Source organism: Lepus europaeus, chromosome 14 (assembly GCF_033115175.1).
Source record: "Lepus europaeus isolate LE1 chromosome 14, mLepTim1.pri, whole genome shotgun sequence".
Lineage (NCBI taxonomy): Eukaryota > Metazoa > Chordata > Mammalia > Lagomorpha > Leporidae > Lepus > Lepus europaeus.
This window is the reverse complement of record NC_084840.1, coordinates 71,933,479-71,952,271: the sequence shown is the minus strand read 5'-3', so window position 1 is coordinate 71,952,271 and position 18,793 is coordinate 71,933,479.

Here is an 18,793-nt window from a genome sequence, read left to right as displayed (position 1 = left end):
GAAACAAAACAAGGATGCCGTCTTTCACCACTCTTTTTTTCAAAAAGATTTATTTATTTTTTATTTGAAAGTCAGAGTTACAGAGAGAGGTGGAGACAGAGAGAGAGGTCTTCCATCCACTGGTACACTTCCCAGATGGCCACAACAGACAGAGCTGTGCCCATCCGAAGCCAGGAGCCAGGAGCTTCTTCCGGGTCTCCCATGTGGGCACAGGGGCCTAAGCACTTGGCCCATCTTCTACTGCTATCCTAAGTCATAGCAGAGAGCTGGATCAGAAGAGGAGCAGCTGGGACTTGAACCAGTGCCCATATGGGATGCCGGCTCTGCAGGCCAGGGCATTAACCCGCTGAGCAAATAGCACTGGCCCCCATCACCACTCTTGTTCAATATACTACTTGAAGTTTTAGTAAGAGCAATTAGGGAAGAGAAAGAAATAAATGACATGAAATTGGAAAAGAGGAAGTCAGATTATTCACGTTCATAGATGACATGATGTTGTACATGGAAAAAACTAAACACCCCACCAAGAAGCTGTTAGAATTAATAAAACAGTTCAGTAAAGCTGCAAATTACAAAATAAACACACAAAAAAACAGTAGCTTTTTATATGCTAATGGTGAACACATAGAAAGAGAAATAAAGAATGAAATCCCATTCACAATAGCCACAAAAATCAAATATTTAGGAATAAATTTAACCAAAGTGAAAGATCTCTATAATGAAAATGATCAAATGTTGATGAGAGAAATCATCCAGGACACACAAAATAATGGAAAGATAGTCCTTTCTCATGGATTGGAAGAATCAATACCATTAAAATGTCTTACTACCTAAAGCAATCTATAGATACAGTGCAATCTCTATCAAAATACCAATGATATTCTTCATAGAATTACAAAAATTATCCTTAAGTTCATATGAAATCACAAAGACCTAGAATAGTCAAAGTAACTCTGAACATGAAAAATCAAGCTAGAAGCATCACAATACCAGACTGCAAAGCATATTACAAAGCTATATTAATTAAAACAGCATGGCTCGAGCATAAAAAAACTGATATCTGGATCAGTGGAACATAATAGAGAGCCCAGAAATTAATCCATATACATAAAGCCAACTGATTTTTTACAAAGGTGCACAGACTAACAGTGGAGTGAGGATAATCTCTTCAACAAATGGTGCTGGCAAAACTGGATGTATATATGTAGAAGAATGCAATTAGATCCACACCTCTCATCATATCAAAAAAATCAACTCAAGATGGATTAAAATCACTATGTTCCTAAATCTGAACATATAAAATCCATGAAATGTATAATTTCAATATTTTTTTAAAAAAAGAGATGGATTAAAGACTTAAATTTAAGACCCTAGATTAAGAAGGTGCTAGAAGAATACATATGGGAAACATTCCAAGACTTTGGTGTTTGAGATAACTTCCTGGATGAGACCACAAAAACACAGGCAACAAAAACAACACTAGACAAATGAGACTATATCAAATTCAGAAGCTTTTGTACAGCAAAAAAAAATAATCAATAGAGTGAAGAGACATCCAACAGAATGGGAAAAATATTTGCAAGCTACCTATCCAACAAAAGATTAATTTATATAACATATCAGCAACTTAAAAAACTCAACACCACTACAAAAAACAAACAAACAAACAAAAAAAACCACCCCAATCTGTTAGGAAATGGGCGAAGGACCTCAAGAGACAGTTCTCAAAGAAAAAATACACATAACCAACAAATATATGAAAAAAAGTGCTCAACATCGCTAGCTATCAGGGAAATGCAAATCAAAATCACAATGAGATATTACTTTACCACTGTCGGAATGGCTGTAATTCAAAATACAGTAAAAAATGCTGGTGAGGATGTGGACAAAGGGGGACACTTATACACTGCTGGTGGGAATGTAAACAGTGCAGCCACTGTTGAGAAGAATGTGGAGACTCCTCAGATTAGGAATAGACTTGCCATATGATCCAGCAACCCCACTACTAGGGATATGCTCAAAAGACACAAACATGTTGCATCAAAAAGATACCTGTATCATCATGTGTATAGCAGCACTGTTCACAATAAACAAAATTTACAATCAACCCAGGTGTCCATCATCAGATGAACTGATAATGAAAATCTTATATATACAATGGAAATTTATTCAGCTATAATAGAATGGAATTCTACCATCTGCAAAAATGGATGCAACTGGAGGATGTCATGTTGAATGAAATAATCCAGACTCAGAAAGACAAATATCACATGTTCTCTCTTATATGTGAAAGCTAAAATTTAATAAAATAGAAGAACTGTCTGTGTATTCTAGTACTGTTGCAACTACAGTTTTATGAATTTTACTTCATGCCTTTGTCAAACAACTGGTTAAGAATGTTTTCCTACTATAGCTTTAATTGTGAGCCTAGGGAGATTACTGATGCCATAAACAAGAGTGTCAAATTGTTAAGTCAACAACAGGAGTCACTGTGCACTTATTCCTCATGTAGGATCTGTCCTTAATGTGTTGTCCGATGTGAATTAATGCTATAACTAGTACTGAAATAGTATTTTACACTTTATGTTCTGTGTGGGTGCAAACTGATGAAATCTTTACTTAATATATACTAAATCGATCTTCTGTATATAAAGATAATTGAAAATGAATCTTGATGTGAATGGAATGGGAGAGGGAGTGGGAGATGGGAGGGGTGCCAGCGGGAGGGAATTTATGGGGAGGAAAAAGCCATTGTAATCCATAAACTGTACTTTGGAAATTTATATTTACTAAATAAAAGTTTATTTATTTTTTATATTTTTATTTTTTTTTATTTTTTGACAGGCAGAGTGGACAGTGAGAGAGAGAGAGACAGAGAGAAAGGTCTTCGTTTGCTGTTGGTTCACCCTCCAATGGCCACCGCGGTTGGCGCGCTGCGGCCGGCGCACCGCGCTGATCCGATGGCAGGAACCAGGTGCTTCTCCTGGTCTCCCATGGGGTGCAGGGCCCAAGCACTTGGGCCATCCTCCACTGCATTCCTGGGCCACAGCAAAGAGCTGGCCTGGAAGAGGGGCAACCGGGATAGAATCCGGTGCCCCGATCGGGACTAGAACCTGGTGTGCTGGCGCCGCAAGGCGGAGGATTAGTCTAGTGAGCCGCGGCGCCGGCTCAAAAGTTTATTTTTATAAACTATATCAACTAGGATGGTATAGCTCATTCATTGGTCAAGGAATTTTGATGCAAACAAGAGTAAGAGTAATAACACGATGCATTAGGCTATTGAAGGACTAACACAAAATACCATTTTACACAAAAGTTTTTAATAAGGAGAAGGAATTCACTCAAAATAAGGATAAAAAATATAGTACAGTGAATACATAAGCCATAAGCATGAAATATGGTCGTTTATTATCATCAAGTACGTACTATAAAAATTGCATGTGCTATAATTTTTATAGAAGTTGCAGCATGCAGGTTTCTTTATATCAGCATCAGCATACACCCATGAATAGTGTGTTGTTCTACCATGGCTACAAATCACTAGGTGACAGAAATTTTTCAATTCTATTATAATCTGTGGGATCACGCTCGTGTATGTGGTCCATCATTGAGCAAAGCTGTGTATGACTGCAGTGTATATACGCTTAATAATATATAGGTCTTTTCAAGTTTGCTGAAAAAAAATGTCACTATTAATACACATTAAACTATTCACTGAATTTCACTTTGAAAATAGCTGTTTTCAGTTGCTACAATTATTTCTGGTCTAAGTGAGGCTCTGCCAGGAATCAGAAAACTCCATTTGTTCTAGATGGTATTGCATGTCATGTTTAATAAAGTGAATTCTTGGGAATTGAACAACTAAAAGTACACTGTGTAATTTTATGTTTACCCCGTGGTGATAATGCACTGTTTTCCCATGTTTTTTTAAAGGTCTATTTGTACAACAAAGCACAAGAATGTCATACAGCTCTTCATACAAAGTTAAGTACTGGGTTAGCGACATGCTTTTTTTCATAGTTTCTTGAAAACCCTTAAAATATTGAAATGTCTACAAAAGCAATAAAATGATCACAAGATTATACAGTGATATTTAATTTTTGTACAAGTTAAATATCACTGATAATTAACTGTTAGAAGTTTATTTTGAAGTGACATTTTCCTGGAATACCAGACTTTTACAACATAATTAAAGGCTTTCTCATTGTAATGGTGCCTTGTTGCTGATAAAAAAGCTCTTTAAATTTATGGTTCTACTTTGCAAATTATTATACACATATAATAATGTATAAACTAACGATTTTGGTTGTGTTCTCATGAAAAAGTTTTGCCATGAGTTTGGGTAGTAATGTTTTCTTTTCTTGGACAATATAGTAGAATAATGGAGACAGGGACTGTGCCGTGGTGCATTAGGTTAATCCTCTGTCTTCGGCGCCTCATCCCATTTGGGCACTGGTTCTAGTCCCGGTTGCTCCTCTTCCAATCCTGCTCTCTTCTGTGGCCTGGGAAAGCAGTGGAGGATGGCCCAAGTGCTTGGACACCTGCACCCGAGTGGGAGACCTGGAAGAAGCACCTAGCTCCTTGCTATGGATCGGATCGGCGTAGCACCGGCTGTTGCGGCCATTTGCGGAGTGAACCAACAGAAGGAAGACCTTTCTCTCTCTCTCACTCTGTAACTCTGTCAAATAAATAAATAAAATAACAAAACCAGAATAATGGAGATAAATGAATGTTTGAAAAGTATCTTACATAGTCAATCTGTGAAAAAGAAATGAAGACATATTATTTCAATGTGGAGGACAGTCAATATCCAAAATAGCAATGATAAAACAACAATATTTATCTTGAATGCACTATGAAGAAATTGTACCATTGACATTTTTAAAGGTAACTTGCTTTCAACAGGTCTCCTCATTCCTTACTGAGCTATTCCAACATAATTTCTTCTACATGAAGTCTTTAGTTCTGGATTAATTACAAACTTTAAGATATGAGCATAGATCATAATATTTACACTACAGTTGAAACATAGTGAAGAAAATACATCACTACTACAATAGGAAGAGAATTTTTGATGAATAAAGAAATGTTTAAATTATGAGTTGCCTGCAAATGAGGCATAGAAAAGGAAGACAAGGAAGAGAAGACCTACAATAAATAACTACAATAAATAGATCAGTTATTTCTTTTCAGTACTGAAGAATATGCCATTGATTGAATGTTCCCACAATTCAGTTGTCCACTCACCTACTGTAGAACATTTTGCTTTCTTCCAAATTTTCACAATAACTCCAATGAGCAAGTTACTATGAATGTAAGTTTTCATCTTCTTTGGATAAATATTAAGGAGCACAATTGCTACATTGTACAGTAAGAATATAATAGTTTTGTAATAAATTTCCAATTGTTTTCCAATAGGTCTGCATGTTACTTAAATTTTAAACAAATTTGGGAGTTTCTCTTGACTTAGGAATTTGTCCTAATTATAATTGTTGATATTATTTTTATACTAGGCCATATTTTCACCAATTGTTTTTGTCTTCTCTTTTTCCCACATTTTTTATTTTCTTCTATATACTATTCTCCAATTTTCACTAACTGGAATCAAATTTCTTCTTGTGGCTAGTAAACATTCTTACTTCATTTTTAGTTTTCTAATGGTTACGCTTAAGATGATAACTTTAACTCGCTCCCACTTTTCTCCCATATCCCCTTCTGCATCACCTCCCCAAACATGTTGAGATCTTACAACCTAGTTTTGCTTACCTAGAGGAAAACAATAACAAATATTGCTAAATTCTTATGACTTACAAAACTTACTTTTCATACACATCTAGAAGTCTACACTTCTTATAATACCTATATTTATGAACCTATGTTTCTTAACATATTTTATATTTTCCATTTTTATAACTGAAAATACAGCTTAGACTTCTGGCTTCATTTCCAGTATGCAGGCAGCTTGAATTAGTCACCTTTAAAGATCTGGAGACATTAAAAATAAACAACTTTGCTTAGGTCTGTTTGAGAACTGAGATTATAGGGAAAACTCTCATTTGAATATGTGGAGAAAGAAGCAAATCCTGAAAGAGAGCTGAGACCTGCTTACTTGGGACTGATATAAATAGAGCAGTAGACTGGTAGAAGCACTAAAATGGTGATTTTGATTAATAACTGGAAGCTAAGTATGAACTAATTCAGGGGAAGAAACTCCTGGAGCACAAAGTGGTAGAGATGTCACACTTCTACAGGTGTTATCTTGGGAAACCCAGCTGCTGCTTTTTTTTTTTTTTTTTTTTTTTTTTTCCCAACTGGGTTGGGTTCTAATGGAGAAGAGCTCCCTTAATAGTTTTGGCAGGTGAAAGGAAAAGTAAACACTGTGGTTGTGCCCCAGGCATTCTCCTTAACAAAGACCTATGCTCCAGAGGAGGAGACTGTGTGAGTGCCCTATCCCAGTCAGTAAAGGTTACCTCCCACTATGTACCAGTGGGATAGTGCTTGTGAAGGCCAAAGCAAGAGGCGGAGATTTAATCATATGAAAATGCAATGCTTTCCCTCTGTCACACCTGATCAACGAACCAATGGGGCTTTAGTATAGCAATAACAGATTAGAGGGAAAAGACTGCAGGATTCAGACTCTCTAAGGAATACTGAAATTCAAATCAAGAGAGGAGACAAAAATAGGAACCCTAGAAAAGTGAAACTTCTGCACCTACAGCTAAGCAAACAAGATGGTCTATCTGAAGAAATTAACATAAAACTTGATCGTAAAGGCTAATTTATGTTAATTCCTAAGACATGATAAATCCTGTTGAGTTTTCAACAAGAAATTACAAGCTATACTAAAACCAAGAGAGGTACAATCTGAAGTAATAAAGCAAGTATCAGAATCATATTCATAAATGACGCAGTTGTTGGAATTCTCAAAGAGGGAATTTAAAATAACTAGTTGACATGTTAAAGCAAATGGAAAAAGACAAAGTGCATCTCTGTAACTCTGCCTTTCAAATAAATAAATCTTTAAAGAAAGATAACATATAAAACAAAAAAATCAGTGAGTTTAAGCATATTCTAATAGATACTTCCAAAATTGGATGCAGAGGGGGAAAAATGAAAAAATTCAGAACACTCAACAATTATGGAAAATTTCATAATCAGTTTATAACACATAATGGAAACACCATAGAAGAAATAGAGAATAGACAGAAAAAATATTGAAATATTAATATTAAACATTAATTAATAAAAATTGAAATATTAATGGCCAGCACTGTTCCAAAACTAGATACAGGGAACTAATAAAATGCGTAGCATCAAGCAGAATTAAAAAACTGACAAGCAAAACACCTTCCTTTTAGGCATATCATATTCAAACTACAGAAAAGGAAAGACAAGGATTATATCTTAAACTACAGAGGAACTGTCAATAGAACACGGGTTTTTGATAGACAAGAGGATAATAATGTAAAATATTTTAAGTATTTTAAGGAAAATAAAACTATCAGCATTATAGACTTCTGTGCCCAGAAAAATTCTTTTTTTAAAAAAGACTTCACGAGGTAGAGTTAGAGAGAGAGGGAGAGACAGTAAAAGGTATTCCATCCTTTTGTTCACTCCCTAAATGGCTGCAATGGTGGAGTTGAGACAATCCAAAGCCAAGAGCCAGGAGCTTCTTCAGGGGACCAACCACTCAGACCATCTTCCACTGCTTTCCCAGTCCATAGTAAATATCTGGATCATAGGAGTAGTAGCCAGGACACAACCAGTGCCCATATGGGATGCCAATGGTTTAACCCACTATGTCACAATTCCAGCCCTCAGTAAACTTATTCTTAAATGAAGGAGAGAGCTGGACATTTGGCTCAGTAGTGAGAATTTTATTGGTAACACCCACATTCCATATCAGAGTGCCTGGATTATAGTGTCAGCTACGGTTGTGATTTCAGCTTCCTGATAATGCGCACCCTGGGAAGCAGCAGGTACACTTCAGACACTTGGGTTTCTGTCACCCTGTGAAGACTCAACCTAAGGTCTTTGTTTCTGGCTTCAGCTTGGCCCAGCACTGGCTGTTCCAGACATTTGGGGAGTGAAGCATTGGATGGAAAATTTCTGTTTGTCTGTCCTCTCTTGTTTCTTTGCCTTTCAAATCAGTAAGAAATATTCTTTAAGTGACATGAGAAATATGGAGCAGGAGTTTGACAAAGCAATTTAGATATTCATGTTAGAGTGACTGGGTTCAAGCCCTCAGCCCAATCCTATTCTAGCTACTGCTTATGTGTGCCCTGGGAGGCAGCTGGTGATAGTTGAAGTACTTTGGGACTTGTGAGCCATGTGAGAGACTTAGATGGAGTACCAAGGCTCCTAGCACTGATCTGTCCTACTCTTGACTGTTGTGGGAATTTCAGGAGTGAAACAGTGGATGGGAGCTCTTACTGCCTGCCTTTCTCTCTGTTTATTTTTGTCTTTCTATCTTTCAAACAAATAAAATAAATACACTTTTAAAATAAGGCAAAATAATGATATTTTATGGCGAACCACAAAAGGAGGGGTATTTATTACTATTTGACCTTCCTTGCAAGAAATGTGAAAAGAAATGTTAAAGTGGTTCTTCAAGTACAGGATAATCAACAAATAGGTCAGAAGCTAAATGTCTTAGTCCATTTCTGCTGTTATAACAAAACACTATGAGCAACAGAAACGTATTTCTCACAATTCTGGAGGCTGGGAAATCCAAGATCAAGGTGCCTACAGATTTGGTGTCTGGTGAGAGCCCTCTTTTTGGTTCACAGCTAGTACCTTCTAGCTGTGTCTTTACATGGTAGATGGGGCAAATGAGAGATTCTGGGTCTATTTTATGAGGATATTGGTGCTATTCATGGAGGCTCTCTACCTCCTAATATCATCACCTTGGGGGATTAGAATTTCAACATATGAATTTTGGATGCACACAAGCATTCAGACCATCACATTCAGATTTATACAAAAAGAGTAAAACTGTTGAACATGAAGAGGAAATAAATGAATGTCAAATAAATCCTTGTTTTTCTAAATGTTAATTAATCTAAACTGTTTCAAGTCATAATGGTAATAACATACATTGAAGTATACTGGTAAGTAAAATTAGTAACAGCAATGTCATAATGGATAGGAGTAGTTGGGAATATTCTGTTAGAAGATACTAAATGTGAAATTGTATGTATACAGTTTTCAAAGTGAAGTTAGCTAAAAATGTTATTGGAAATTCTAAGGCAAATACTAACAGTATTGGCGGAGCCAAGATGGCGGATAGTGAGGACGTGTGCCTTAGTTTGGGAAAATAAACTTTCATAAAAGTGGAATTACTGTAGCCTCAGGAAAAGACTCAAGAAAAAAACTGCAGAGGAAACGCTTCCGGATCTCGTGGATGAGACACAGAGGACTTACAGGGAACCCACCGCGTGGAAAACCAACCGAGAGGAGCCGAGTGGCAGCGGCGAGAGAGGAGCCAGAGCCTCAGAATCTCGCCAGCGCGGGAACGGAGGAGGAGGGTAAGACAAAGACCTGAGAAGTCCGAGACATTGGGGGGAGGGGGAACAGAGGCCTCTCCCTTCACTCACCAAGCAAAACAAAGAACACTGCGAATTTACATATGTAAAGCTCAGCCAAACTCAGTATCTTTAGCGAAACTGGAGAACACATTGAGGGCTGCATAATCTCTGTGGATGGTCCCAGGGGTAGATCAAACGAATACTCACAAAGGCCAGATTTCAACTACACTCAACCCCACTCCCAACTGAGTCAAAAAAAAAAAAAAAGAGAGAGAGAGAGAGCGAGCCAGCAAGGAGCAAGTGAGTGAGAAATCTGGGAGAGTTGCTCTTTACACAGCCTTAAACCTGAAGAAACAAGCATAGCTCTCTGGCCACACCCATCACAGCCCCTAAGGCTCCAACAAAGCAGACAGCTCACTTAGAGGCATAGTATAACGAGAGAAAAAAACAAAAAAACACCACAAATTATCTCTAACATGCCAAGCAAGAAACATAGAAGCGGAGGTACCAAGGACAGGGAAGGCACTATGACGCCCCCAAGTGAACAAGACACGCCAATGCAAGATTATGAAGATTATGAGATAGAAGAAATGAAAGATACAGATTTCAAAAAATTTATGATAAGAACATTAAGAAGTTCTCAAAAACAAATTCTTGAACTACAGAAATCCTTAATGGACAAGATAGAAAATCTCTCCCGTGAAAATGAAATATTAAGGAGGAATCAAAATGAAATGAAAAAACTAATGGAGCAGGAATTCGCGATACTGACAAAAAACCACAATGAAATGAAGAACACAATAGATCAAATGGCAAACACATTAGAGAGCCTTAAAAACAGAATGGGTGAAGCAGAAGAGAGAATATCGGAATTAGAAGACAGAGAACAGGAAAGGGAACAGTCAAATCAAAGAAAAGAAGAAGAAATCAGAAATCTAAAAAATACTGTCAGGAACCTACAAGATACTATTAAAAAACCTAACATTCGGGTTCTAGGAGTTCCTGAAGGCATGGAAAGGGAGAAAGGATTAGAAGGCCTTTTTAGTGAGATACTAGCAGAAAATTTCCCAAGTTTGGAGAAGGACAGAGACATCCTAGTACAGGAAGCTCAGAGAACCCCTAATAAACATGATCAAAAGAGATCCTCACCACGACACGTCGTAATCAAACTCACCACAGTGAAACACAAAGAAAAGATCCTAAAATGTGCAAGAGAGAAACGCCAGATTACTCTCAGAGGATCTCCAATTAGACTTACAGCTGATTTCTCATCAGAAACCCTACAAGCCAGGAGAGAATGGCGAGATATAGCCCAGGTACTAAGAGAGAAAAACTGCCAGCCCAGAATATTATATCCTGCAAAGCTCTCATTTGTGAATGAAGGTGAAATTAAGACCTTTCACAGCAAACAGAAATTGAAAGAATTTGTCGCCACTCGTCCAGCCCTGCAAAAGATGCTTAAAGATGTGTTACATACAGAAACACAGAAACACGGTCACCAATATGAAAGAAGTTAAAGGAAGGAAACCTCACAGCAAAAGATCACAGGAATCTCAAACCAGATATTAGAAAATATCTTTGGCAAATGGCAGGGCAAAGTTACTCCTTCTCAATAGTCACATTGAATGTTAATGGCTTGAACTGTCCAGTTAAAAGACACCGATTGGCTGACTGGGTTAAGGAACAAAACCCATCCTTTTGCTGCTTACAAGAAACCCATCTATCCAACAATGATCCATACAAGCTGAGAGTGAAAGGCTGGAAAAAGATATACCACGCCAACAGAAATGAAAAGAGAGCGGGCGTAGCCATCTTAATATCGGACAACATAAACTTTACCACAAAAACTGTTAGGAGAGACAAAGAGGGGCACTATATAATGATTAAGGGATCCATTCAACAGGAAGATATAACGATTATCAACATATATGCACCTAATCATAGGGCACCAGCTTATTTAAAAGACTTGTTAAGGGACTTAAAGGGAGACTTAGACCCCAATACAATAGTACTGGGGGACTTCAATACTCCACTCTCAGAGATAGACAGATCAACAGGACAGAAGATCAACAAGGAGACAGTAGATTTAAATGACACTATAGCCCAAATGGATCTAACAGATATCTACAGAACATTTCATCCTACATCTAAGGACTTTACATTCTTCTCAGCAGTACATGGAACCCTCTCTAGGATTGACCACATACTAGGCCATAAAGCAAGTCTCAGCAAATTCAAAAGAATTAGAATCATACCATGCAGCTTCTCAGACCACAAAGGAATGAAATTGGAAATTGGCAACTCAGGAATCCCTAGAGCACGTGCAAACACATGGAGATTGAACAACATGCTCCTGAATGAACAATGGGTCATAGAAGAAATTAAAAGAGAAATCAAAAATTTTCTGGAAGTAAATGAGGATAACAGCACAACATACCAAAACCTATGGGATACAACAAAAGCAGTGTTAAGAGGAAAGTTTATATCAATAGGTGCCTACATCAAGAAATTGGAAAGGCACCAAATAGATGAGCTTTCAAGTCATCTCAAGGATCTAGAAAATCTGCAGCAAGCCAAACCCAAACCCAGTAGGAGAAGAGAAATAATTAAAATCAGAGAAGAAATCAACAGGATTGAATCCAAAAAAACATTACAAAAAATCAGCCAAACGAGGAGCTGGTTTTTTGAAAAAATAAACAAAATTGACACCCCATTGGCCCAACTAACTAAAAAAAGAAGAGAAAAGACCCAAATCAATAGGATCAGAGATGAAATGGGAAACATAACAACAGACGCCACAGAAATAAAAAGAATCATCAGAAATTACTACAAGGACTTGTATGCCAGCAAACAGGGAAATCTATCAGAAATGGACAGATTCTTGGACACATACAACCTCCCTAAATTGAGCCAGGAAGACATAGAAAACCTAAACAGACCAATAACTGACACAGAAATTGAAACAGTAATAAAGGCCCTCCCAACAAAGAAAAGCCCAGGGCCAGATGGATTCACTGCTGAGTTCTACCAGGCATTTAGAGAAGAACTAACTCCAATTCTTCTCAAACTATTCAGAGCAATCGAAAAAGAGGGAATCCTCCCAAATTCTTTCTATGAAGCCACCATCACCTTAATTCCTAAGCCAGAAAGAGACGCAACATTGAAAGAGAATTACAGACCAATATCCCTGATGAACATAGATGCAAAAATACTCAATAAAATTCTGGCCAATAGAATGCAACAACACATCAGAAAGATCATCCACCCAGACCAAGTGGGATTCATCCCCGGTATGCAGGGATGGTTCAACATTCGCAAAACAATCAACGTAATACACTACATTAACAGACTGCAGAAGAAAAACCATATGATTCTCTCAATAGACGCAGAGAAAGCATTTGATAAAATACAACACCCTTTCATGATGAAAACTCTAAGCAAACTGGGTATGGAAGGAACATTCCTCAATACAATCAAAGCAATATATGAAAAACCCACGGCCAACATCCTATTGAATGGGGAAAAGTTGGAAGCATTTCCACTGAAATCTGGTACCAGACAGGGATGCCCTCTCTCACCACTGCTATTCAATATAGTTCTGGAAGTTTTGGCCAGAGCTATTAGGCAAGAAAAAGAAATTAAAGGGATACAAATCGGGAAGGACGAACTCAAACTATCCCTCTTTGCAGATGATATGATTCTTTATTTAGGGGACCCAAAGAACTCTACTAAGAGACTGCTGGAACTCATCGAAGAGTTTGGCAAAGTAGCAGGATATAAAATCAATCCACAAAAATCAACAGCCTTTGTATACACAGGCAATGCCACGGCTGAGGAAGAACTTCTAAAATCAATCCCATTCACAATAGCTACAAAAACAATCAAATATCTTGGAATAAACTTAACCAAAGACGTTAAAGATCTCTACGATGAAAACTACAAAACCTTAAAGAAAGAAATAGAAGAGGATACCAAAAAATGGAGAAATCTTCCATGCTCATGGATTGGAAGAATCAATATCATCAAAATGTCTATTCTCCCAAAAGCAATTTATACATTCAATGCAATACCCATTAAGATCCCGAAGACCTTCTTCTCAGACCTAGAAAAAACGATGCTGAAATTCATATGGAGACACAGAAGACCTCGAATAGCCAAAGCAATCCTGTACAACAAAAACAAAGCCGGAGGCATCACAATACCTGATTTCAGGACATACTACAGGGCAGTTGTTATCAAAACAGCATGGTACTGGTACAGAAACAGATGGATAGACCAATGGAACAGAATAGAAACACCAGAAATCAATCCAAACATCTACAGCCAACTTATATTTGACCAAAGATCCAAATCTAATCCCTGGAATAAGGACAGTCTATTCAATAAATGGTGCTGGGAAAATTGGATTTCCACGTGCAGAAGCTTGAAGCAAGACCCATACCTATCACCTTACACAAAAATCCACTCAACATGGATTAAAGACTTAAATCTACGACCCGAAACCATCAAATTATTAGAGAGCATTGGAGAAACCCTGCAAGATATAGGCACAGGCAAAGACTTCCTGGAAAATACTCCAACAGCACAGGCAGTCAAAACCAAAATTAACATTTGGGATTGCATCAAATTGAGAAGTTTCTGTACTTCAAAAGAAACAGTCAGGAAAGTGAAGAGGCAACCAACAGAATGGGAAAAAATATTCGCAAACTATACTACAGATAAAGGATTGATAACCAGAATCTACAAAGAAATCAAGAAAATCCACAACAACAAAACAAACAACCCACTAAAGAGATGGGCCAAGGACCTCAATAGACATTTTTCGAAAGAGGAAATACAAATGGCCAACAGACACATGAAAAAATGTTCAAGATCACTAGCAATCAGAGAAATGCAAATCAAAACCACAATGAGGTTCCACCTCACCCCGGTGAGAATGGCTCACATTCAGAAATCTACCAACAACAGATGCTGGAGAGGATGTGGGGAAAAAGGGACACTAACCCACTGTTGGTGGGAATGCAAACTGGTTAAGCCACTATGGAAGTCTGTCTGGAGATTCCTCAGAAACCTGAACATAACCCTACCATACAACCCAGCCATCCCACTCCTTGGAATTTACCCAAAGGAAATTAATTTGGCTAATAAAAAAGCCATCTGCACATTAATGTTTATTGCAGCTCAATTCACAATAGCTAAGACCTGGAACCAACCCAAATGCCCATCAACAGTAGACTGGATAAAGAAATTATGGGACATGTACTCCATAGAATACTATACAGCAGTAAGAAACAACGAAACCCAGTCATTTGCAACAAGATGGAGCAATCTGGAAAACATCATGCTGAGTGAATTAAGCCAGACCCAAAGAGAAAAATATCATTTGTTTTCCCTGATCGGTGACAACTGAGTGCCAAAGGGGAAACCTGTTAAGTGAAATGGACACTATAAGCAACAATGAACTGATCAGCTCCTGTCCTGACTTTAGATGTACAATGTAATACTTTATCCATTTTAGTATTTGTTGTTATTGTTGTTGTTCTAGTACTATTGGTTGAACTCAGTAATTAACACACAATTATTCTTAGGTGTTTAAATTTTAACTGAAAAGTGATCCCTGTTAAATCTAAGAGTGGAAAAAGAGAGGGAGGAGATGAACAATTTGGAACATGCTCAATCGGACTGGCCACAAATGGTGGAGTTAGAAACGTGCCAGGGGATTCCAACACAATTCCATCAAGATGGCATGTACCAATGCCATCGCACTAGTCCAAGTGACCAATTTCAGCTCACAATTGATAGCTCTGATAGGTCTAAGACTCAAAGAGATCACACAAACAAGACAAGTATCTGCTAATACTAACTGATAGAATCAAAAAGGGAGAGAAAGATCCAACATGGGAAGTGGGATACACAGCAGACTCATAGGATGGCAGATGCCCTAAACAACACTCTGGCCTCAGAATCAGCCCTCAAGGCATTCAGATCTGGCTGAAGAGCCCATGAGAGTATAGCAGGCATGGAAAGCCAAGATATCATGGAAAAAAAAAAAAAAAAGACCTAAATGAATGATCTCTGTGAGTGAGATCCCAGTGGAAAGAACGGGGCCATCAAAGAAGGAGGTACCCTTCTCCGAAGGGAGGAGAGAACCTCCACTTTGACTATGACCCTATCGGAATAAGATCAAAGTCAGCGAACTCTAAAGGCTTCCATAGCCCTGGCAACTCATGACTAGAGCCTAGGGAGATTACTGACGCCATGAACAGGAGTGTCAAATTGTTAAATCAGCAACAGGAGTCACTGTGTACTTACACCCCATGTGGGATCTGTCCCTAATGTGTCGTCTAAAGCCAAGTGAAGCTATGACTGGTACTGAAACGGTATTTTTATACTTTGCGTTTCTGTGTGGGCGCAGACTGATGAGGTCTTTGCTAATTATATACTGAAGTGATCTTCTGTATATAAAGAGAATTGGAAATGAAAAAAAAAAAAAAACAACAACCTGGTGTTAAAATGGAAATGGCATAGAAAATTAATTAATTTGAAAAAAAAATTATGTAGGATCTCTGTCTTTAATGTGCTGTACATTGCTATTTAATGCTATAATTAGTAATCCAATGGTAGTTTTTTCACTTGATGTTGCTATATGGGCAAAAAGTTGAAATCTTTACCTAATATATACTAAACTGATCTTCTGTATACAAAGAGAATTGAAAATGAATCTTTACAAGAATGGAAGGGGAAAGGGAGCGGGAAAGGGGAGGGTAGCGGGCGGGAGGGAAGTTATGGGAGGGGGGAAGCCATTGTAACCCATAAGCTATACTTTGGAAATTTATATTCATTAAATAAAAGTTTAATTAAAAAAAAAATACTAACAGTATTTTAAAAAGAAGGATAATTGATAGGCTGTGGCAAAAAGTAAAATAGTGCATATAAAATATTTACTTACCATTGAGGAAGTGGGCCCCGATTGGGATGCAACCAGTTAAACCACCTCCTGAGATGCAGGTATGGCATCATTCTGCTTTTCAAATAAATAAAATACATCTTTAAAGAGATAACAGAGATAGTAGAAGAGGAGGGAAAGAAGAAAAAGGACAAACGTAAAGAAAACTAAACACTATAAACATAACAGATATTAAGCAGAATAGATCCCCAAAATTTTTAATGTGAATGTCTAAATATAACAATTAAAAGACAGAGATTTTCAGAGAAGAATGAAAAACACACAAAACTATAAGTTATCTATAAGAAAATATATTTCAGGGGCTGGTGGTGTGGCTTAGTGGGTTAAGCTGCTGCCTATGGCACAGGAATCCTAGATAGGTTCTGTGTTGTGTCCTGGCTGCTCCATTTCTGATCCAATTCCCTAATAAGGGCCTGGGAAAGCAGTGGAGGATGGTCCAAGTACTTCAGTCCCTGCCACCCACATGGAAAACCCAGAAGAAGCTCCTGGCTCCTGGTTTAAGCTCGGCCCAGCCCTGGCAATTGCAGCCTTTGGGGGAGTGAACCAGCAGGTGGAGGAGCTCTCTCTCTCTCTTTCTCTAATTCTGTCTTTCAAATAAATAAATAAATTATAATATGTATATATATATATATATATATATAATTGTTCAAGTGTCTTGAATATATTAAAGCTATAGTTTCATTATCTTCTGATTTGTTTGAACAATTACATGGAATTTCTATTCTGATGGAATGATTGTGAGAAAACTTACATCAGTATAATTTTTTTTTCATTTCTTTCTTTCTAGAATACTTTAAAGTTTTCCCCCTTGGATGTAAGTGCTTAAGCTTCCCTATAATGGGTCTTTTGCTATTGGTTATCTTAGGCCCTATCAATCATTTCAATCTCATGTTCTTAACTCCTAGTTTAATATTTGGCAAATAATTCCTATTTTTCATTTATTTATTGTCATTACTTTCAGTGCCCTGGATGAAAGATCATTTTTGCTTTTCTTTTTCATGTCTTTTCACTTATCTTTCTCCCTTTCTATCTTTTTATTGCTTCCTGATAGCGTTTGTGAAAATCTGCTTGATGATGTAATTCACTATCTTATTTTCTGAGCATATCCACTCTTCTGTTCCACTCACCCACTGTATTCTTTATCTCATGTATTTGGAGATTTATAATCTACATCCATTTTATTTGAATACATTTCAGTTTGGCTGTGCTTAGTGTTGGCAATGACTCCTTTATCTTCTGAAAAGATTTGTTATGCTATGTTGATCCTTGTTTGTTTCATCTCATTTATTCTATTTATTATGGAATAGGAAATCCTACTTTTGATCTTTTTTCCATAAAACATAAGCCCTACATATGGTGTATTTTTTTCTCTATGAACTCTGGTGCCTTATCTATGAATTTCTCCCCTTGATTTTAGAGAATAGAAGCGGTGAAAGGGGGTATCCTTCAAGGCAGAAAGACTTTAGTATCATAAACCAATCAACTTATACTTGTCAGGCTGCACTAGCTTCAGTGACCAGGGAATGACTTTTTTGCCTTTTCCCAAGACATAACCCCTTTATTTGACTGTTAACATCATTTTTGTAATCAATCCGATTCATAAATGAAGGTAGAGGGGTACTCGGAGTCAGTCCATCTATCTACTCATTGCCCTAAGCACGACACTCCATCATACTTGGGATGCTGCAGCTCTGGGGTGACTTATGCTACTGCTTTTCTTCTCTCTGGTGTCAAAGTAGCAGGGAATTTTCTCAAGACAATTTGGGAGAGATTGGGGTACATACAGACTATTATTTCTATTTGTATACAATCCAATCACAGTGTGCCATATTTGTGTGTGTGTGTGAATTACCAAAGCCTCTCTCTTAGTACTGTCGGCCTGTACAGATCACCTCTGACATCTGTCTAAGATGGGAAGTCGTTTTTCTCTTCTTTTGGTTTGCTTCATGTTTATCTCTTAGATCATGGTTTTTGTTTTTGCTCTGCTCCCTAGCCTTCTCTTGAATATATATTTTCAATTACTATTGGAGGATATGATAATTATTGCACCTGCTTGATGGTATGGTCTTTATTTTGGTCTTCTGTAGGTGGAAGGCAAACCTCTGAAAAATGATAAAAATAAAACTTAAATATTCTTCTTATATCTCCTCAGGACACACAGATAATTAATTATCATAACTATGAAGCACAGTCATGATGATTAGCTTCCTGTATGTCCTGAGAATGGAGTTAATTGCAGATTTTAAATCTTTTATTTTTAAATTCCAACTGTCACTTTTATCATGTCCAGCTATTTCAG